The 24,339-nt window shown below is 44.7% G+C and overlaps 2 long non-coding RNA genes across 3 annotated transcripts in view; one reads left to right on the forward strand and one right to left on the reverse strand.

Annotated features, from left to right (window-relative positions):
* Nucleotides 1-24,339, forward strand: part of LOC143894610 (uncharacterized) — a 279,902-nt gene that overhangs the window by 201,982 nt on the left and 53,581 nt on the right. The gene's annotated exons all lie outside the window — the stretch shown is intronic.
* Nucleotides 20,014-23,292, reverse strand: LOC143894611 (uncharacterized). The gene is made up of 2 exons (XR_013256132.1): nt 21,373-23,292; nt 20,014-21,291 (listed from the first exon to the last, which is right to left on the reverse strand). It is a non-coding gene; the product is annotated as an uncharacterized LOC143894611 (long non-coding RNA).

A 24,339-nucleotide genomic window follows, 5' to 3' on the forward strand; every position in this document is an offset into this window, starting at 1 on the left:
AGTTTTGCTGCGTTACGACATATCCGCGTGTACAACGTATATACATGTATACGTGCTGGCTGTCTTGCTGTCGAAACGTATTGTACAGTTTGTACGAGTACTTGAAGTTTTGCAGCGATACATCTCGCGTATACATATACGCGAGATACAACGGGAGACGCGTCTCTGTACAGCGCTGTCAAATGAGCGTTGCGACTTTTTTTTCGCAAAAATCATGGTTTGTGACATTTGAAAAATAATGTAAACGCTTTAACAAGTGTCACCGTTTTCCTGCGGCAAACGACGGTGAAAATATCCAGGATATTTATACTACATATATTTCCAGATTAAATTACCGAATGAAATAACGTAATTATAATTTTTGCGAATTTAGTTCGATGAAATCCAAGTCAACTCCGTTTTTGTTCTCACTTTAGTTTTACTCGCCGGCAAATATCGCAGAAGGAAATTAGCTCGTGACGAAAACTTAAAGTAATAATGCTTTCGTCTGTATAGAGAGACCGTCTCAAATAATCTTGCTTACGCTGTTTGGCCGAAAATTTCAACAAGGGCGTCAGGGGACGTGTATTACTTATATAGCCGAGTCTTCCCTTGCGACGCGTTGTCTTAATGCGCGGAGAGTGCAAAAGTTTCATCGTAAAAGAGCGACGGCGAAGAAGCTGAAGTAACGAGCTCGCGATGCTCCCCTGCGCTCGCAGGGGCTGAAACTCCGCACTCATCTTTGAATATAAGTTCTTAATATAGTGTAATATCGTAAATAAAATTCGATGTTGACATCACGCTGTATAACAACTTTTTTACTACGTAAAAAAGTTATGATTGAGTTGGAGATGTAATTTTTTTATTATAGAAGATAATATCTCGAGTATGTGTAATTAATAATATTTTTAGTAACGTAAAACGGAGCATCGGAGTTTATCTGATTAATTACATTCAATGCAACTTTTCTGCTTTATCTCTTTCTTCTTTTGCGTACGAATCGCGGCACTTCTTGGATGTACGTGTTTTGAGATTGTTTCACGATAACCGTGAAGAGAAACTGAGTTATCCTTGCAGGACTTGCATAAGCCGCTGTTTCTCGTGCTCATACTTACAGAGCGTGCGCCGCGCTGTATATTGTTGCATTCGGCATCGCGGACTGCGGGGCCGCATATAAAACGCACTTTCGGGACCGACTTTAATGCGTTCGGAAGAGCGAGCGAGTGGCGCGAGCGGATCGGCGGCGTGTACCGCATCTCGCAGGCATGTTTTGGCCGGCTCTTATGAATTTATTGGGGGCCATTCATTAGACATTAGGGACAGTCCCGCGGGCGCGTAGGAGTCGGGAAAAAGGATACGCGTCTACTCTCCCTGCGGGACTCCGCGCGGCGCGGTCCCCGCTGCTATACGACGCGCGCATACGTTCGCGAGTTGGCACGCGTATCTGCATATAACGTACATATATGCATACCCAAGTATAAGGACTCCTCGTGGCACGAAACAAAATGCCGCGATTTGGCCGGGGCGCATGGTCGGGGAGGGATTATTGATTGATACCGATAGTCCCGACGGCGCTTCTACCTGCTGCGTTTCCGTCCGCAGTGACAATTCGATGCCCTAACGTATTACGCTAGTCTGGCAACTTTATCCTTAAAAAAAAAAGAGAGAGAGAGAGAAACGATATAGCGTATCTGTGTATAGGATACGTCGATTTACCGCGTCGCGATCACGAACACGTTTCAATGAATTATTACGAATCCGCTGTCGGCATATAGCACGAGAGATAGCGATAATAAGGAGATACTAATGCTATTAATTCGCGAGTGCTCGAGAAACACGGGTTGCCCCCAATTGAAATAACTCACGTGCGCGTTCGTGCGCGTGATATTAATCGTTTGTTTTACAATTCATAAAAAAGACTATATCTTTCCTTTTGATCCGTTTCTTTAAAAATTCGCCCCCCAATCGTGGTACGTTTGTATGAAAGGGAAAGAAGTTGGTGTTGTCGCATTTGGGGATAATCCGGAGTGTTATGATTTTATTAAGCGAGAGAGAGAGAGAGAGAGAGAGAGAGAGAGAGAGAGAGAGAGAGAGAGAGAGAGAGAGAGAGAGAGAGAGAGAGAGAATCGGGGATGTGGGTGGGTGGAGGAAACAGCAGAGGGGTAAAGCGAGAGAGCGACAGAGGAAGGTGGAACGGCACATTAAATTAAGTCGGCTTTACGAGGCCGGCATGGAAATGAATACGCCACGCTATGCTCGCGTAGTCTCCCATACCTATACCTCTGTACGCGATACCATAAAGCCTGCCGTATCACCGTAACAGCGCGCGTATGACCACGGACACGAACACGCGCGTTGTACCGGCGATACGCGCGGATTCGGTCACGCGAATCGCACGCGCGCTGCCGTTGCCGTCGCGCCGAAGTGCAACTCGCCACGCGGGACATTAATCTGAGTTTAATGCGGAGTCATGACTTTCATGACACTTCGATCACCACCCCGGTCGAGCCCCGGTGGTCGATGGGTCGGCTTTGAGAAAGCGCGGAATGGCGACGGGGGCAGAACAACAAAGCAGCAGCTGAATTACCATTTTTACATCTCGATAAATTGTAGGAGTTTATATAGATTGAGTATAAACATATGTACTAGCAGAATCATATATTTTAGCAAAAGAGTCAAGAATTAAGATACAGAATTCCAGGATAACGTCGAAAGTATTTCTCGCGCGACGCGTGCACAAGCGGAAAAGAGAAGACTCTATTAGAAACATCATATCATAACACGCGAAAGATCTGCCTCGCTCGATGCAAGCCGCTCGTGCGACTCACTCGTTCTAGAATCCGATCCGAGCTCGCCTTCGTCGGAGAATACTCTAGGTTCTAGATCATCGTCGATCTCCCGCTTCGCGTTCGTCGTCGAGTAATGAGAACAATGCGAGGCACGTGACACCGCGGCCATTCTTATTCGGACTTCTCTCTACCTTGTCCTCTCGCTCCCTTTCTCTTTCTCCCTCTCGCTCGCTCCTTCTCCCAGCGAGATAGTACAACGAAGCGCAACGAGTTATAGCGGCACGAAGCGAGGTAAATAATATATTAATATAAGATACGAGTGGCGGTGCGGTGGTTGGCAGGGCACCAGGAGGTAATGGATGCTCGGGCTCGCTGGAAGTGACGGCTCTCCGCTGGTTGCGTGGCCATTCGTGGTTAAATTCCTGGTTCTTCCGAGGAGGCCCCCCGCGGTCCGTGGGCTCCGCTGTCACCACCCCCCGCCAAGGGCCCCCCTCGAAACTACGGCCGGCATGCCTACGGCACCGCGTTCCACCGCCGCGTTCTCCGCCACGTTCCATCGTCGCGGGGTACCATCGGGAGGGCCCTCATCGTTTCACGGAGCCTCCCCCGCCTCCTTTTTGCCCCCTTCCCCGCGCGACCGATCTCCGCTGAGCGTCTTATCTCTCTTTCAGCCTTTCGTCATTGCTGACTTTTTGCACAGCACTTTTCTCGATAATCTCTTAATCCTGATGAGATGACGCGTTTAGCAGCTCGAAACGCCTTCTAACATTCCTTTCGTGTGTTATCACATAATATATTTAGGTTTGCGTACATTAAATATAAACATCTTTTTAAAGGACTAGATATCAAACAATGACAAAATTCGGCACTTTATCGAAAAATATGATCACCTTGGTCTGCGAGAAATCACCTTTTGGTATACCCGTCGTTAAATCGTGACGACATTACGCAGTTATCTTTCTTTCCTCTCGCAAAGCAGCAGGTACGGTCTTTAGAGTCGAAAATAGCCCGGTACGAACCGGGACCTAGACCGCACGAATCTCCATCTTGGAAATAATTAGGGGGACCAAGATCGATGTCCCGGTCCCGAAAACCATACTCCGGTGATAGCATCAGAAACGAAGCTGAATGGAGCCCATTGATGCGTCCGCGCCGACCGCGCCCGTTCGAGAGTGTCTTCTCGCTATCAGGATTCACGGTCCGGTCTAAATATCTTCCTGAATGTCCGGCGGGGGGAAAGTCCCCCCTTTTCCCCCTTCTTCCGAGAAATCAAGCGTCCTTTCCGGGACGAATTCTCGAGATAAAAAGGGTCTGAATGAATCAAGGACAGTCGCGCGCGCGACTCCCGATTTCTTTCCTGTCCCTTATTTTATACGCGTATCCTTTCCGTAAGTACGTCCGTCCTGTCTCGTGTTTCACGATTAGATGTCTGCCGAGATGTCGCCATTTCACGATTAGATCTGCGGATGCGAAGAATGTCGACTTTTGACTTGTACGCGGAGATACGATTTCACAGCCGGAAGTTAGTCATCTACCTCGGCATCGCCTTTTCGCTCTGGCGTTCCTCTCCGACCAGACGAACGTTGCTCTGGAAAGATGTCCGATTATTCGAGTCGAATAATCGAAGTTGACACGATGAAGGAGCTACGTGACGCGAGAGGCGATCGACTGTGTTATTCACCGCAATCCGAGTGAATCATTTTCGTGGGATTATCGTACATGGAAAAATCAGCGTGTCAGACATGGCGCGGCAATAACAATGCCGACGGTGTAGCGATTTGGCCGGAATACAGCTTCGAGCGACAATGGTCTCCCGGCGCACAAAGACACGAAGGTGGAAGAAAAATAAACCGATGATGTACCTTTCTATACGTGACAGGATGAGCAGCCACGTGCCCGCTGCGAACGTTCGTTCAGGCCGAAACCAATGGCGTAACTTTTTAAGACCTTATGCAAGAACTATTCATAAAAACTAATTTTTCTTTCTTTCTTTTTCTCCTTGAATTTTTGTTATTTTACTCCAGAAGTGCTGTGAGATTTCTGTAATTTGAGTGTGTTAAATATTCTCAGGGCGAATAGCCACGTAAGATTTTATGAATTTGCAATTTCTTCCGATTAATTCTATGTGTTTTTCATGCGTAAGTTATTTTTGTGTTATGTCACTGGTCCACGTGATACATTGGATGTGCAACACTTCCATGATTACTTCGAATGTAAGTGACAAGACGATACTTTAGACTTGGATTAGAGATTCGTCTCTAGACGCCGTGAGTCATTATAACGCGGGTCAAACTGAATACCAAGTTAATCAAGATTTAACCACCCAGGCACCATGAGACAATACTCGCGATCGGACACGCTGTCTTTCGGCGGTTTCCTGCGTGTCCACGCGCGCGTTCGTGAATATCTATATTGTGCGTGTCGGAAAAAAGAAAAAAACCCTTAGCGAGATAGGAATAATGGTCACGTGTGTGGCACATTGTTATTCCATCACGTGCCCGGTACAAGCAGCGTAGTTAAAGTCTAATTCATCATGCGCTTACCTCAAATTATTACTAATGATCGCGATCGCTATCACGAATTCAAAAAAGGAAACATTAAACATTGTGCCTCGACTCCCCTCTTGGTATATCAATTGATTATCTTTTTTCGACAGATGGAGAACTCCATTTACGTATGTGACTGACGTGACTTAATCCATTTCCAATTAGGTAGAATCCAATCATATTTCGTACGCGATATACAGAGCGATACAAGTGAAGAATTAATATTTTAACGAATATTCTATATTGTATAAATAAATAGTAAAATCGATGGAAGCTCGGTTAACGTCAAGTTGATCATTTAGAATATATTTTCCCTGCCGATTAAAATCGTTACTTGTGAAGAATTCACCGCCGATGATGCAGATAGTGGCTGGCATCTTTTTGACTAAGGGATTTGTAGCCGCACGTTGAAATTACGGCGATAAAGTGTCGAAGAACGCTATGTGACTGACGTATAATGTTCATCTCGTGGCGCTATCAAGGCGTAGTTTCAGAATTTGCTCGTAAGGTATAAAAGCCACATAAACGAGGTTCCTGTTCGAGGCAATAAAATCAAGTTGAATTTAATTACGCGTCCGTTATCTTTTCAAGGATCTAGTCCCTTTATCATCGGACACGCTGCGCGTCCCTCTTCTCGACGGCCCCGCCATTAAACTGTCCCAGGATTTATTAAATTTGTAACCGCGAACACCGTCGAAATAATAAAGCGATTGCGGAGAATCCGCAACAAACGTGAAAACGGTAGCACGTCCATTAAAGAATCACGATCTTCACGGCGAACGCAGGAATTCATACGGGATTAATCTTGCCATCCGACTCGATAAACATCTCGATTTTTCGAGCTCGTCGGCGCGCCGCGATTTTCGACGAGGGGAATCGAGAATTCGTACGACCGGATGCCTCGGTGCTTTCGGAGGAGTCGGATCGTGGCCCGTCTATGGCCCTCGTAAAGCGCTAAATAATCATCCGAACAAAAACTGGCAATAAAATGTGTCGCCAGGTCCGGTAACGAGGCCCGAGCCTCGGACGAAGGCGACGGACCACCCAAAGAATCTCTAATAGCCCCTGAGAGGAGAGGTCACTCTCTTCAGCTATTCATTATGCATCTCGAATCTCCGCTCGCACCTTTGTTAATCTCGCGCTAAGCGTTAATTTAATTAAACCGCCGCACCGCCACTCGTCGTCGCGGATCGCGCGATTTCTTCTATTTACTATACGCCCTGCTCTTCCTGTCACCTTTGTCCTCCGCTGGCAGCTCCGTCGTCGGCAGCAGATAACGTTCGTGACGATAATTAATGATCGTGATGTATTCAATCTACGACTTGCCCTCCGTCGCGAGGATCGCGCAGAATTCAGCAACGCGAACAACATCATGAGATAATCAACATAATTCTTTTCCGATATCTTAAAAGAGAATTCTTCACGTTTTTGTATTTACCTTGGCTGACATGTCTGACTTTCTTAAACGGCGATTTTTAAGATCAAAATCCATTATTACTTTAAATCGCAAGTTTCCTTGGCTCGTCGTATATTTCGCAAACAGTTATTCAGTTTATCACTTACGAAAGATCTTTCGTTCCGTACAAAGTGACAAGATAATGACTCTGAGATATGGCTTTGATGCAATATCTATACTCGTGAGGATAAAACGTGAGGGATTCGAGATTAGCGTACCGAGAATTTGTGACATATGAAAAATTTGCTCGTCTTAAACATGCGCTCGTCTTATTCGCTCTTACGAAAGTGAAACGGGAAACAAAAAATATCTAAACGGATAATACAGAACGTACTTTTTAGGTGAAACGGCGACGAGAAACTCCGCTTAAAATTAACGTTTTTTCCATGCTGTAATATTACGCAAGTCGTCCATTAAGCTTATCGTGCACTAGGCGGAGATTCACTCAGCGCACGTGAAAGCGCACGGCTCAGATGCGCGACAATCGGAACAAAGTGGTTACATGGCAACGTTCTTCTTCGCTCTTTGCCGAAATCGAGATTCGAAACGGCAGGACACGTCGAGTGTCGCGATACGAGATAGAAAGCCCGCAGAAATCGGCGACCGATCGGCGGCCGGGTGCGTGCGGGGCTCTCGGACGCGCTGCGAGCAAACAGGGCGAGAGGTATCTCTATCAGAATGTGTTTTACATTAATACTTTAGTGTTTTAGTGGCGATTGCCGGGCCGTTAATGCCACTCCGCGTTGAGTGGTCCGGCTCCCGGCTTTACAAATTTATACACTCTCAGCGCCGAGCGCGTCCTCTTCCCGATATGATATCTACGTTCGAAGTCGTGCCGAGTCGTTTGACCTTATTCCCGCTATATACTTCAGCCGGCAGTTACCGATCCGCCGTGCGACGACCTCGACGGCACGACTCGGGGGCCTCACATCGCATCGCGCACTTCGAGGTCTTCTTATACTTTTGATCTGTCGAGTGCGACACTTTGGCTTCCTTACGATTCAATCCGACGAAAGTCATCTTGTACTTTGTATCGATTAGTCGAGTCATCGCTTTCTCCAATATTAACCGAAAATAATGTTGGTTTGAAGAAAACATATGAGCCAACGTCTTCAATATTGCGATTTGCTGATAGTTACGCTTTCCTTTTATCAAGAACGCGTTTTCGTCAAGTCTGATTGTGAGAAGCGTGAGTCGAGCGCGATTTCAAGACACTCGCCCAGAACTGAGTGTCGATCGTCTCGATTCTTGAAGAGTTCTCTCGGGAGTTGGCGGGCCCAGAGCGCTTGGGCTCTCGAGAGTGCGTTTATGGTGACCGTAGGAAACGCATCGTGTACCACGTTGATCCAAGGAATGGTAGTGGTGACTGGGATATGGCGATGATGATAGTAGTAGTGGGTGATGGTGGTGGTGGTGGTAAGTATGGTACCCCCGGAGCGGGTGTCATCATTTATCTCGCACCGGAGATCGGGCCCGCCGATACAGCGGGACGTTTTAATGGCCGAACCATGTTGGAATTAACCAAAACAAAGACGAAGCATCAATTAGGCGACTTTTTCTTCCACTTCTCCTTTGCCTCCTTTACCTTCGTTCACTCGCTCTCTGTCTCTTTCTCTCTCTTTCTTCCATCCTCGCTTTCTTCATCCGCGTCCGCTTTACTCGCTTCTCTTCGGTCACGTCGAAGAAGAGGAGCGGCGAAGGTGTGTACAACGTATATGCGTGGTCCACCTATGCCATCCTCGGTTAGCTTCTTCTCGCACCAGCGGTGAACCCGCGCATCTTTTTTCGCAGCCTCTGCCCCCCCCCCCCTTCTTCTCTCGCGCGGCAACGAAGTCGCACACTTTAAACTGTGTACGCGTCCTTTGGCGCCCAGGTAGCCGCATTGTTTCGGATAATGGCTAATAAATTGTTCGACTAAATCGCACTTCGGACCACCGCTGTCGCCGCCGTTCGCTAGTTTTGCGTGGCGGAATCGAGAACCACCACTTTTGTCATACGGAGTTTCCTCCGAAGAAGGCACTTGCTTGCGCAAGTTCGGACGAGAATGGTGTCACCTTTCGAATTGCCGATCGATCGGATTAACTATACCAGACGTTCGCTCGCGCTGTAAGTAGGCTATCTACGTATACATGACGTTTGAAAAGGCTTAAACGAGGAATAATGTCTCTTATATATTTACAAATTATTTTTAGACTATTGTAAGTATTCAATCTTCTTGACTAGAACATAAAATAGTTACATTTTCAAAGAAAAAGAGAAACTATTATTTATGCCTGATTTCACCAACGTCGTTTAATTTGAGCCTTAGTTCAATTCACTCTTTGTCTGTTTCTAAGGGAGACTGTTAAAAGAAAGGAGCATTAAAGAAAGAAGAAATATATTGTCGAAGGAAAAAAATGAAAACACTGAAATAATTGCGAATGTAAAAAATGAATGTGTGTCTCAGAAATACATAACAGAAAATACTCAATGTAGGTATATTTTATATATTTCACGGTTAAATCTACCATGATAAAATAAATAAATCTCAAGAATTTATTAACTACGAAAAATGTCATCATTTAATAGAAAACTCATGCTTTTATGAAGGACAAAGGTAACATTCCGAGATACAAAGACGAAGAATAACCATCGTCCTTGAGTATTACACAATGGTTAACGGTAATTCTTTAGTGATTTTCTTAGATTTTTACCTGCCTTGACCATTCTCTGAAGTTCCACAGAAAAAACCGAAGTGCGAAATAATGACTTTTTAAGTCAGCATTTTTCAGATGTCTCTATAAACCACTCTTCAAACACGAGTCAAATGAGATAAGACTTTTTTCAATGAAAATCACTAAGAGGAACATATTGTACATTTGTCAGTAACTATATTCCTTTGTTGTATTGTCATTTTATTTTATGTCATAATAAGCTTTAAGAAAGGTTTGCTCGATTATGAGGAGAGAAAACGAGAAGAAAAGAAAATATAAACTTTCAAGATTGGACGGATTCGCATTTGCGTATATCTTGGTCGTCTCTCGTCTCGTCTCATCTAAAAATTCGCATAAGCACTTACAACCATTAGTAAACGTTTACATTAATTAATGACCATGAAGATTTTGCAAAGTGAATTTCCACACGCATCTTCGCGAATTCACTTTTGCGATGCTATTATATTTGATTTGACGGCGGGATTAACGGCCGCGGGATGTCGAAACAGAAGTCAGCACCCGACGATACCAGGCGAGGAGTCATTTAGTACGAGACGAGCGATGATGGATAGTTAAAATCGACCTCGTCTGTCCATGCCCCGGAATTTGCTGGCTGGCGTACGGGAGGCAAGGGAAAGGGGGAAGGGGGAAAGGGGGTTTTAGCCATGCCGTTACAGCCTCGATATAAACGAGAGGCTGATCGCGCAGGTGACGCCGTCGGTGCGGCGATCTCCTCCACTAATCACCATCGGTTTTAGATTATTCTAAAATAATGATGGCTTTCTAACGGCGGCGGATGGCTAGCGAACGGATGAATCGAGCAGCTAACGTGGCGACGGTGATAAATCGTACTGGCCACGTATCGTAGCCGGTGGCTGGTGACGTAACGTATCTCGCAGCAGCATCGCGTCGCCGGATGCAACGACAGAGACAAAAGGTGGGTCCCCAGGTGTCGCGACGACATCCTTGGAACGTCCTGCGGCCACCGCGACGCGTCCTCGAAATATTTCGGATGACTGTCGCCCGTTTTCTATCGTCCGTCCAGGACGGTATCGCGAGGATTAATTTCGTGACTCTTCCGAAAACACCTCTCTCAGCCTCTAGGAATTATAAAAAGATGTATCTTCTCGATATTAACGAATAGAATAAACTATTAATTATAAATCTGCAAGAGCGTTAACGAAATTAAAAGATAAACAACCTCGTGATTTTATGCTCGCGCGTTTGCGCTTGAAAGAAAGGAGATCGAGTCGTGTTCCACCGCCAGGTGTGACTGCGAAATCTCCGGAAATGTCATAGATGCTTGGTAGTCAATCTTTTTCTTTCTACCTACCGGTTTCACACACTTCTAAGACCGTCCACGCCGCTTTGGAGTTTTTGAGAACGCGCGGTCTCACGGGAGTCGCCGCAGAAGGAGTATTTATGCGCGGTCCTCCCTCGTTACACTATCCAGATCGCATAGTTTCTTCTTTTGGAAGAGCCGCGCTTCTTCGCTCGGGTCCACGTAGCAGCAGCATCAATGGAGAGGAGCGTGAATGAACGATGCTTGGTAGCGTGTAGACGCGTACGCCTAACCGAACCGGGAATACCACTCTCACGGTGCCGTCGAATCGTAAAGGTTCAGAAAGGAATTAGAGACGTGAAAAACATTCGTGAAAAATGTTTCCACGATATCCTTCATATAAGAAAAAAAGGCACATTGATTTAATCTCAAATGGAGAAAATCTTGAAAAAAAATTTTCGAATAGTAAAAAAAAAAACGTTTCATATCTTTATAGTGTCATTAGTTAAAAGCTTTTTATTGCTCCGCAATATTGTTAGATTTATTGATGTTTTTCATGGCAGCTTATCGAAGCGACGTCGATGGATAATTGCTTCGTTAAGCTGTGGCATTAACGAGCGTCGATATTCGTCGTTGAGAACATCAGACATGTCACATAATTTCGATTAACGAGAAGACTCGTAAAAACCAATAACGATAATTGAGTCGAAAAAGAAAGAGGACCCTTGCGTAACAATTCGTGAACTATCTCGATCGGTGCTCGGTAAATATCTCGGTAGAAATTATCCTTTATGTTTTGCCTAGCGTCAGGGTTTTATTTTCAGGCTAAATGATCTCAGATCGCAAACGATCGGCCGTCTGGCGTGGCGACAGAGAGGTCCGCGACAGTATCCCTACCTTTCCACTTGCGTCTCCCACTGGCTCGTTAACCTTAAATCACCGAAGTTTCGAAAGACGGCGCGCGAGAAAGAGAGTACGAGAGAGACGGCCGGAACGTGTCCCAGGTACCCACAAGGGTTGCTTTTCTGCTCAGCGAACGCGATAAGATAGGTCCGTGGCAACAAGGAATATCCGGTGCCTACTTTTGGGGCCGCATCTGACAGTTTTGTACCTATTCGTATGGCAACAGATACTCCACGAAAAAGAAACAGAAAAAAGAGAGAGAGAGAGAGAGAAGGAAAGGGAGAAGGCCAAATTCTTCGTGTCCAGGGTGGTCTCTCCTATTGCACTAAACTGGTCAAAATCGGCTACAAGTGGTCGTAACTCGTCGTATCTCGTTTGCGGAAGCTCAAGCGATACTTAACGGTGTGTTCGGGCCTTTCATCAAAGTCATGAAACCGCAGATAAAATAAGTGTAAATGATGAAATTCTGTGGTTGCTAATGAACCTACATTCTTTAACTTGTCTCGTTTAGTTAACTGTGTTTACGGTGATATAAACCGTAAGCTCTTTCAATCAATCGTTTTCCGAACGAAGTATTTGTTACCGCGAATTAGCAAAGTTTAAGCAATATGGTAAACATAATTAAAACTGCGATTGATTGATAATGTTGACTCGATGTAGAATTCCATGCAAGCTGCAAGAATATCGTAATTGGACTTATTCGAACATTTATAAGAGTGACATTGATTGGCTGTCGGAAGAAGTAAATTTATCGGAAAGGAAATTAAATAGTCGATATATTGGAGATGCATTTAATTTGCGAGAAGAAATGACATCAATTTAATTGCAATTTCTATTCCCGTCAAAATTTCGTTACGTGCATTACCATAATTTTTCAATAATCCCCTGTCAGTTTCCACTGTATTTACATGCTTCATTGCCCCTAATGCTCTCTCGTATAAAATATACTTCCGTGTAATAACTTGAACTTTAAAGAGGAATGAAAGATAAATCTTCTGCCAGCTTTTCGAGTCTTGTCTTATCGGGATATATTGAAACCGTTTAGATATCGTTATCCTTGACATTGTCACCTCGTTGCTACGACTGCCTTTACATTCGTTAAATAAATGTTATACGGCCTGCAATAATCCAAGTTTCTCTTCAGTACCAAATCATCTTTATCTTCGAGCGCATTTTGATACATCCTATATAGTCCCTTTTCGGGAGCACAAGGATCCGAATATTCGGAGTAACACAAGGTGAGCATTGTCCCCGACAAAAGTAATCACCGTCATTGAAGACGAAATGGTCTTCCGGAGAGGGCAAGTGCCGGAGTCACGTCAGGTCTCGGGCATAACTTTTCGACGAGTCGCCGGGCGATTGCTCGTGTAATTTAATTTAAGTTACGAGCGCCGATAGCGCCGGAGCCACAAATCAATTAGAGCGCCCCGTTCTTTCGGGGTGATAGTGATAGCGGCGGTGCAGAGCGCGCTGTAAACATCTTTAGTGCCAGATAAGTGCGCGAGCGCGTTCCGAGGCATTGGTGGCCGTTGCGCAGTCGTTCGCGGTCTCTGCCTCTTTCCCTCCTTATCGGCCCACTATTTTGTACTCTCCGATTATTTTGCTCATTGGATTATTACTTTTGCCGAACGACGCCGGCAGTTGACTCGATTGCAGCTCGACCATCGAGACGACACGAGCCAGCTGCTGTGTAATGTCGTCGGGATACAACATATCGGATCCTGCACATGTATAATTCAGTCAATTGTCGTGTGATTAGTCACAATAATAATGACTGTATTGATATAAAACAACTTTACTGATACGCCCCGGCTGTTTATCTCGTACATTGATTTTCTGTCAGTGTTAAAATTTTAGTATTCTAACATTCGAGAATTTTTTTATATCTCAATTACTTCAATAATAATTATTTCGGAAAAAGAAAAACACAAAATATCGAATATCGAACATCAAATTAAATTACCAAAAATTAATATACTCTCTCTCTCTCTCTCTCTCTCTCTCTCTCTCTCTCTCTCTCTCTCTCTCTCTCTCTCTCTCTCTGTCGGAGAAACTGCGACGACAAATAGATTTGTTTTCCTTTCGAACTCGTTTAAGTCGTATTGAGGACTCCGTTGTAATTAAGTCGGTAAAAGAAACATCCGTGCCGTCTTCGAGACATTAAGAACTTACACGATCGTTGGTTCCCGTTGAGAGCGGGGCATTGGCGACACTGTCGCAGCGGAGGGACACCGAGGAGGCACCTAAAGGGAATTTGACATTCCAGCGCAGCTGGAAGCTCACGCTCATCTCGTACTTGCCCGCGTATCCGCAGGTAGCTTTATCGCTCTTCTTCTCCCGTGAGAGCGGAAGAACTCCTAGACAATGGCGCACGGTCACGTCGATTCTCGTTTTCCTCAACGATCCCATCCGGCTACACCCTGATGGACATTTTCGCCGAGAGTTCGTCCAACCGGTTTCAACGCGCGGCAGTTTGTCATTAACTCCGCGCTCTCCGTTCAGCCACGGACTTCTTCTCGTGGTTTTGCGGCGAACCGGCGGCAACAGCCGGAAGCTATCATAATTACGCTAATGCAGCAAGTTAAAGTTACATGGATGCAGCCTGTGTGTTTGTACTTAATTCGTCGATACTATCTTTCGCAGGAACTCTATGTTTATGATCTACATGTGGCTATTAAAGATGGAGTAGAGATTCTCGTGTCAAAGATTGCGCACGAAGATATAAAACTGATATATACAGTATATCAGTTAAATACAATATATTAGCTAGAATTACGATAAAACAGAAATTTTTAGATATATAGCAAACTAGATGTGACTTATTGATTAATTAGAAAGTGAATTGATTAATTACCCGTGCTACGTTGTTTTCCATTAAAATTTCTGTAGAATCGCGTGACTTATTGCCTGGAGTAAGGCAATTTATAATATCGATCCTGTACACATACATAAATAAATTTCATCGATAAACTGCTGTTTTCACATCTCGTTGTATATCATAGGAAACGACGCGGTTTTGAATACGGCGATATCCGGCTCGATGGTCAAGAGGAAGGTGAGGTCGTATTGTGGCCGCGGCCCCACCGAGACGTCCCCCGCGTTCCGATGAAATAGTGTCCGTAATCCGGCGTAAGTTAGCGCGGCCCGATGCCCCACGGTGAGGAAGACGAGGCCCAACGTGGTGCTGCCCGTGAATGCCCCCGCGAATGCGTGTACTCATGAAGGGCCTATTCGTAAGTGCGCCTTACGACGTTCGCAAACAACGCCGTCTTCGGGGTTACGGAACGAGTATCCCTACGATATGGGAAAGATAACAAAAAAATGGAAGTAACAATATATATATGATTATCGAAAGCAGTGTTAAATATAACACGGATAGTCGTCACGCAGCAAATATCTTTCTCCTTCCTGAGGTATATAATTAAGTTAGAAATTATTTTTGTTTATAAAATGAATGATTTAACAAAAAATATATATAATTACGTTTCTTAATTTGCTGCACAGCGTTGAAGCGTACACTGTGTATACGCACTCGCGGCCGTAAGGGAATCAGAGATATTAAACGATCTTGTAGAGCAGCGTTAAGAGAGGGACGAGCTCCGCTTGTAAGCAGCCATTCGTAAAAACGCGTACGCGCGCGTTGGAAACGAAGGTGTCCCGTAGAGGCCCCTATCTCCCCGAGGGAGAAGGAGGCATGCATGGAGCACCGCGGACGATCAGGACGATGCATCACCGCTGCACCCCACGCGGCGCATCCCGGTATATTAGTCACCGGTCACCGGAGAACGCGCACCAACCGCCATGGCCAAATTGAGTCTTTGCCATAAAGTAAGCCGTAAAAAGGGTGGCGGTTATGGGGAAATGCTCGCCCGTGCACGGGAGGCAGGGGGAGAGCACGAGAAGAATCGTGAGGGGACCGCAAAGGGAAAAGTGGGGCGGGGGTGGGGACGGGGGGGAGAGAGAGGGCAGAAAGCGCGAGGACATTTAAATTTATGGTAATGCTCGGCCGCTCGCGACGCAGGGTTATCGATCTCATCTCTCTTGCTTGTTGTTACCGCCGTTATTAATATCACTTCTGTTATTGTTATTCTCGTAGGAGTCGCGAATCGCGATCGAGCGAGATTTCGTGGACCGACATTCACGGGCGGAGGAGCGAGACGGGAAGGGGAAGGGGGTTCATGAATATTAATTTACGATTCACATAGCGCTACAATCATTAATCTATCAGCAAAGTATTCTCGGCGGGTGATTATACAAATTATATGTGTCACGAGATCCGTACTTATGGGTGGTATTTATTTGAGACACGTGTACCGCGCGACGACGAAAACAAGTTGCGATACAATTATATATGTGCGTGCGCCGGGAAGATTTATAGAGGCCGGGAGTGCGACATTCGAATTATCGTTGAATGATACATCCTCTCAAAATATTTGTATCGATATGCGTGTTCGCGTCGTGTTGCGCGGTATACCGTTCCGGATCGCAGCGATTCGACAACGTTAACACGGAAGATTTGCTCGCGGTGTTCGCCGCATTAAAATGTACGTACGTACGTACATACGTACATACGCTGGCCGCGAGATCTCATATTTCTTGTCAAATGATATAGGACCGTTGTTATATGGCCGATTCATGTAAACTTCACTCGCCTGCATCTGCCCGGGCCGCGGCGCGGCGCGGCGTGGCAATACGACTCAAGTGGAATATCCCGATGGTACTCGTGCGAGAGAGGAGGAGGAAGAGGAGGAGGAGTGATGGAGAGGCGAAAAGAGAGAAAGAGACTGAGGGCGAATAAAAAAGTCACGACTGTTATGACTTTATAGCGTTATATCCTGCTGCGAAATTGCAGGTCTTAATCCTTTGTCTTAGCTGACTGCTGCGGGCCGCCTGCGAGTTTTTGTTGCCCAATTTATGGTTGTTAGGATTTTAACGTACGGCAATATAGTCACGCGCGAGTCGGCCGAAGTGCGATCGGCGTATTATACCGCGTGTCCCGTGAAAAAATAGCACGCAACGGGCTGAATAATAGGCCGGCGTGATTATCTGCGCACGGAAATTAACTTACCGTAATATCTTTGCGTTAGCAATGCAACTATGCACTCTTTCTCTCGTTTAAATACTTCTTGAATCGCGATTGAAGAAACTGCGGCATCCATTTTCCTAAATGTGGGTGTGTTACAAGTGTAAAACACTTTTTACACTTGTAAGAATATGTAGATTCATACGAAGGGAAACGGAGCAGCCTCACACGCGCTGTTGGAACTTCACTTCGCTCTCGTTGCTCGAGTTTTAATCTTCGACGGCCGTGCGTGCCGCGAGTGCGTGTTTGTTGCCAGCAGACCGGAAGGACACGGGTCAGGTGAGCGCGTTCGTCCCCCTCGGCGAGCCATCGGGGTGGTCTCGTTGGAAAGTTCAGAGATTCTCATTAATAGCCAGTTTTTATTAATAGCAGAAAGTTTCAGACGCTTCTTATTTCAAATTGGTATTTCTAGATTCGATAATCGGAACATATACGACTATGAATCCGCGATACGGCAGGTCTGTCGCTATAAAAATTCGCCGAGCAACGAAGAATGGACGTTTCGTAATGGGGTGTGTACCTATATCGCAACTTATTCCGATATTTATCGTCCGCGCCGCCGTATCTCCAAAACTTTAACCGGCTGCAAACTCGTGTTCGCAAACTACCGAATAGAGTTTACTTTCTCCGTTCTCGGAGGAGAGGGATGGCGCGCGATTCCATTGTCCTTCTCCCGTTCCTTCTTTTTCCTCCCTCTCTCCCGTATTTTCATTGAAACTCCACCCACCTCGCAAAAGTACCATTGTTCGAATATTCAAAACGGAGACGTCCATTGTGGTACGTTAGAATGGGCACAATGTGGTTCCTGTGTTGCGGCGCGCGCGTGCTGCGACTTACAACTCATCCGTGACTTTTTTAAAATCTGCGGAACGCCGAAAATAAAGTCAGAGGGATGGGGGAGAGGATTCGCAAACAGGTGTGCGTGCCAACCTTCGATATGGGCTGGCCGCGGCGGCCAAATATCGAACGTTGTAACGATCGTGGGATATTTATCGATCTGCGGTACCTTGAATGAGGACGATTATCGAGTCAAGGATGGTGAAACTTGGGTTTCTTTGAACGACAATGAACGTGCTACGACGTTAAAGTGGTCTTTTATTCATAAATCTTCGTCGCCGTTGCAAATAACGTCGATACCGGAGGAAAGTAACGCTGAATAAAATGTTTCATAATGCGGTATTGAGGTAGACGGAGAAAGAAAATATGAAGCGTGCATGTACAACGTAATATAGTCTTCCTTTTAATATAATATGAATTCATAATGATAGAGTATAGACAATAATATTAATAATAAAATAATAATAGTAATAATAATATGTCGATGTTAATAATAATAATTAATGATAATAGCAATATATATATATATATATATATATATATATATGTATGTATGTATACGTATATATGTATACATATACTGCTATTATTATTATTATTACAAACATCGACATACTGTTATTACTATTATTATTTTATAATATAATATGAATTCATAATGATAGATCAGACAATAAAATATTGAAATAATAATAAAATTAATATGTCGATGTTATAATAATAATATATAGTGGTAAAAGCAATAATATATATATATATATATATATATATATATATATACATGTATATATACATACATATGTGTATATATATATATTCTGTTTATATTCACATTCAGGACTATGTACAGTTGAATTATTTTACAGTCGAATCCGTACGAACAATCGAATAAAACCTAAATCATAGCATATATCTGTATTATTACGTGTACTATTCACAACAAATAGATTCTCTCACGAAGGTGCGACAATGTACACAAAACGTGCGTTATATTTATATATTTATATAATTTTTTTATTTACTCCTTTTTTAGCCTTCGTTAGTTAAAACCGCAAAGCGGTACATTTTATCCTTGTTTTCCATTCTCCCTCTCTCTCTATCGCTCTATACTTCTCTGATTATTTACAAAAAAACGTTTATCATATCTATATAATTATACTATGATATATACGTGTCAACGAATGCACGAGCACCGACCGCCTTCGTCAGAGTATACCGATACCGCGAACGCCTTATGTTATCGTTTCCTCTCGTTTTTTTTCTTCCCCCGTTGACTCTCTCGTTATCACAGATATAAATAAATGTATTTTTTACAAAACAATGTACAAGTCCATTCGACACGCTCCCCCTAACCGCCACCGATGACTCGCGCGCGCTCCCGTTTACATTTACGCCAAAGTACAAAATAATAGTCGACTTGCCTCTTTTTTATTTTTTATTTTGTTTTTCTTCAAAACGCGACCGTGACAATCACCCGCGATTTGCGCAAGATACTGTGTCGTGCGTCCCTCCGTTCTCATCACCAACGTAACCGGTTTCGCGAAAAGAGGGACGATCCGCGTGATATACATATAATATAAAAAAATATCAACAATTTTTTGTCTCGAGCACCGTGCACGCCGCATTTCCCTTTTTTTTTATGCCATGCATTCGCGATATCCTCGTATATCTTGCGTAAAAATTGTGAGTAAAATCATATAATATTCTTTCGCTTAAGAATACAACGCTGATTAACACAAGTACCTATAACAAATTTAAAATTGTTGATAATTGTTCACAAAAGAAATTGATAACTGCAAGAAATATAACAAAATACAGCATTGGGTAACAATCAAATGTAACATGTACTTAGGAAAAATGAAACTATATATATGAATTTGCGTCTCCGATGTCCCGGCTTGACCTGAGATGCGCGAGTGCACAGTTGTTCGCGCGAAAAGGGACGAATTTGATCCTTAACGATTATTATTCAATTTCTCACCGTAATCTCTCTCGTCGCTGTTAGTATTATCGTCGGGCGCGTAAGAATTGCACGCGGCCCAACTCCACCTATATATATTTATTTATACTTAGCGATGTATACTCTGCGGCGAGGATCTTTCTCTTTTTCTCTGTAAAAATCCTTAAGACGCATCCACCCCGATAAAATTTCGTGATGTAGTAGGTACAGCCTTAAGATCTACGGCCTAGAGTTACTTGCGTGTCACCGTGTGTGTATGTGTAATGCGTAGGTGTACTATTTATCATTCCACATCTCTATATGCGGGTATTCGGGTATACGTTAATATTTCATTCGGATAATTAAAGGAGTTAGTGGTAAGTTTAACGATAGTAGCTTTGTAATGCGCTACGCGATCTGTCTTTCCCCTATTTTTCATCTTAAACCTACAACAGGTAGATCGAGTGTTTCTTCTTCACGCTCTCTCTTTTCTTTCTCTCTCTCTCTCTCTCTCTCTCTCGATATTCGTGCCGCGCGCGACTTGGTCGAAGTATTATATTCGCTCGAGCGCTCCATCGAAACTCTCTTTCTCTATCGAGTTAAATGACCGATTTCGAGCGACGACCGTTAAGAAAGACCCCGTTATTTAGTAACGAAGAAGTAGTGCTACCTTGCACGTTGCCCATGTGTAATTCGCGATTGGTATCTTCGCGATCTCGGAAGGGGCGCATCGTTCGTCCGGCAATTCGCGGGATATATTTAGAATCTCAAACGATTCGCCCTTCCGTCGGAAATATTGCATATTTATACATGTATATATATATATATATATATATATATATATATATATATATATATATATATACACACACGATCTTCGGCGCGAGACCGTCAATGCGAGTTCCCGAAGTGGCATTTGCTCGTTTATATTATTTACAAATCGATGACTCTCCACGCGCAGTGCCGTGCTCCGGAAACCTCGAGACGTCGCTGAACGATCGGCAATGAAACATTGACTAAAAAGAAAAGAAGGACTCACAATTACATGTGTGGGATGCGTGTGTGAGTGTACGTGTGAGGACGATATACACCGGCGGTTCAACCGAACATCATCCAAGACGATCGCGGAAAGTTCGGCCACTCGATCTGGGTAACTTGAAAAACCTCCTTCCTCCCTCGAGCCCGCTTCGACAAGCCCCGTGCCCCGGTAAACCCCATCTTCTAACCGTCAACTAACGGTCGGTGGTACCGATCGAAAATATGGCGGCTCGCAGCCTCTTGCTCGCAGCACGCCGAGAGGAGCGCGTCGGACATAAATCCCGGCGCGCGCGCTCGGCCCCCATACTTTCTTCTTACCCGGCCCCCGGTGTCGCTTCGCCGTACGTAGCCGTGCGTAAGCAGGCACTTTGACGTAATTCTCCTAATTCCTAAATCTCCTCTAAGCCGCCTCCTCTCTCGCGTACTCCCGCTTCGCACACAGGCGCTCTTCTATCCCCCTCATACGTCTTTTCCAAGTCGCGTCTTCCCAGAGGTCGGGGAACGATTTATGTATCTCGAAGAGTCGGCCACCTTCCTCTCTCTTCCCCTTCTTCCTTCCTTCCTGCTTGCCCGACTGCTTCTACCCGCTTCTTACGCCTCGCGCTTCTTTCTCTCTCTCTTTCTCCACCCCTGACGCGAAGTCGAGATAACGCTAATAAATCCCGAGACCACTCAGGAGCGCGTATTTACAGTCCGGCCGCAAGACTTCCTCGCAGGACCTCTCCCTCAACGGCGCTGCGTTTATTCTGCAACAAAGAAATGGAAATGGTCTTAGATCGGCGCCGCCGTGTTCCTTCTTTCTCCCGCGTAGCAAAAAGCAGACTTACTAATATACGCTAGCTAGGAATACGTCAACGTATTATTTTAAGACAAATGTTCGGATCGAGTGCTCGTCATGTTTCACACGCTTAAGCAATGTCGGACGCGCATGTTGCTTTTCACATTTCCGTAATGAGTTACGAAAACTAGTGCAAAGTTATAGATTATCAACCACGCAATTGCGGCGTACAGTCGTTGATAAGCCGCACGACAATCGTTACACGACGACGTTACAAACCGTTCGACGAGCGGGCAATCGGTTTAAATAGCCACCGATACTCGTGAAAATGTCGATGCCTTTGTAAACCCGTAAACGAACTATTACTAGAGCGCTTACGTGACGGTGGAACCGACGTTGCGTACGCGCGCTCGTTTGCGCCTATATCGATACTCGATTACCGTATCTCACGCCGCGGCGCCGGGGTGGACGGTGCCCCTCGTTCCATTACCGCCGCCGCGATCGGCACGTTGAAGATATAGATTCCACGTCAGGAGCGGGAAGGAGGAGCGCTCGTTTCCCTCGGATACCTGCTCATTATGTATCGCAAGGCCATTTTTGCGACTCTAACGGATAATTGTTCGCCCCGCAGTGCCGTGACAGCGATTGTCAGTGTTAATAAACGACGAAATCACACGTGCCGCGAGATAAAATGCCGATCGTTATGCAAAACATGTTGCTCACCCGACCATTACCGCCGATATCGTTCGGTACTAAACGGACGTTTATACGCCCGTAACTGTTCGCCGCAATTGTTGACTATTTTCGCGTGGCGTATTTGGGACGACACGCGAGTTACGTAACGGGGACTTTGATAACAGCAATATCTCGTAAATCCAAATTCTCGGAGAGATTAGGACGTAATTTCTGGGCATAAAACTTTTACTTAATCGTGACGATTATGTAGAATTATGCTAATAATTGCAGGCCAGAGTGATTTGTACTTTTCAAACTGTAAACGGTAAAATTAGCATCATCAAAAATTGCTCGTGGATATTGTAATCGGTCATTAACGGAACTTTATATATAGGTACATTAATGGGCCAATGTACGAACGAATCAATACTCAATTGCTGATGTATATCTCTTTCGTGGACAAGTCCGATATGTACCGGCACAATTGGTATGACCGACACAGTTTTTATCGTACATATATAGCTACATAAAAATAGAGAAATATTAGTCACGATTTCAAACGATTAAATGTAATATTTTATTAAAAAAGCATTTTCACTTTCGCTTTTGTCTGATGAGAAATGTTGCCATATATTAGACAGAGGTTTTCCCTGAGTCAATGAAGAAAGTTTCTAAAACCATAGAAGGTTTCCAAAACTATGGAACGGACACAAACACTGAGAAGAGAAAAACTTTTTATTTAAATAGCAATTTTAAAGTAAACGCAGACAAAAGAAGAAATATTATCGAACTCCCTTCTACAATCGATTCGGCTCTAAGAGGGTCACATGTTTCCCGAGCGATGTTGATCGGTGCTCATGGCGATACGGCGACACGTACGAATTAATCGTGTTTCGCCGAACAATTATGCGGACACACGGCGACACGCGATATGACACGCGCGGTGAAGCGCCGCCGGGGAAATTTCCGTGGTGCACGATTATAAACGGGACGCGCCAATATCCATTTTGGCCGACGTTTCGTTACTGACGCCCCCGGCACCACCGCGGCGACGCCCGGCGAATATTTCAAAACGGCTATACGGGGCCGTCTATCCTGTCTGTCGTGCCCCCTTTCTCCCATTCTCGTTTCTCCTCGCCCGTTCCTGTCGCGCTTCACATTCGTTCGCTCCGTCCGCTTCGTCCGGGTTTCGCGAAACGGAATGACGCGCGCGTCGGCTCAGATGACAAATGTCGCGCGATTATGCGGCAAGTCGTTTCGAAAGTTTCCGCAATGACATCTGGATGTTACATGCACGTCGGTTACCACCGACAAGGCACCGCTGCCGTCTCTCTCTCTCTCTCTCTCTCTCCGCTGGGCAATAAACATTCGCGATTATATCATTTATGCGCCGCGACCGCGCCGCGCGTCCCCGCTTCCGTTTCCATTGTGTTACGAAACTTTGAGCGATCTATGTGGGCGATAAAAACGTCTCTCGACGTTTTATCGCTATCAATGTCAGGTGACCTTGTCGGCTTTAAATTTGATAAAACGGAAGAGGAGAGAAAAACTGCGCGATTGCATATACGAAAAATGTAGGATCCGCGATCGATGACGTACTGAAAAGATTATTTCGCCTCGGTGTGTCGAATTGAGATTAAGATAAGACGATCGTTCTGTCGTAAGAGCTGAATCTCAGGCGAAAGAGAGACAGTAGAATTCCATTCATGTCATTAATTTGAAATAAGCCAATACTCCGATCAAAGTGCATGCCTTTTCTTTTTGCAAACGCAAAGCTACTTATATCCATTGATTTCTCGATGATTGACGCTCTATAGAAAAGATGTTGATTCATTCCTCGTTATTTCCAACGAATCAGAAGTTGTGAAACGTTTTATTTCACAATAAAACCGTCTAAGTATTTAAATAGTACCCATATGAATGCTAAATATTTCGAGACATTCATCTGTAATTTATAAACATGGCAAATTAACTGCACAGAGTGTCGTGCTTTTCATTAAATAATATCTTTACGTATCCGCGATAAATTCGCGTTCAAACGATCATTGATACAGCGAATTAAAATCTTACGACAGCAAATTTCCTTTCGCGCGCATCCATTTGCATTATAGCGACGGTATTATAATTTATTTATACAATCGCGACTTAGAGAGAGAGAGGAGAGAGAGAGAGGATCGCCGATTACGAAAACTTTCGAAAGGATTCGTTCAACGTGACGTCGTAATTTAACCGTAGTCTCGTGAAAGAGAGATACCTAGCGCGGAGATCTCGTGTCGATCGACACCTGCGATATTGCGCGCTTAGAACGATACCCCCGAGGAGGGAACGACGAAATTGAACG

The sequence above is a fragment of the Temnothorax americanus genome, unplaced genomic scaffold, assembly GCF_048541705.1.
Source record: "Temnothorax americanus isolate GAGA-0224 unplaced genomic scaffold, ASM4854170v1 Scaffold14, whole genome shotgun sequence".
NCBI lineage: Eukaryota > Metazoa > Arthropoda > Insecta > Hymenoptera > Formicidae > Temnothorax > Temnothorax americanus.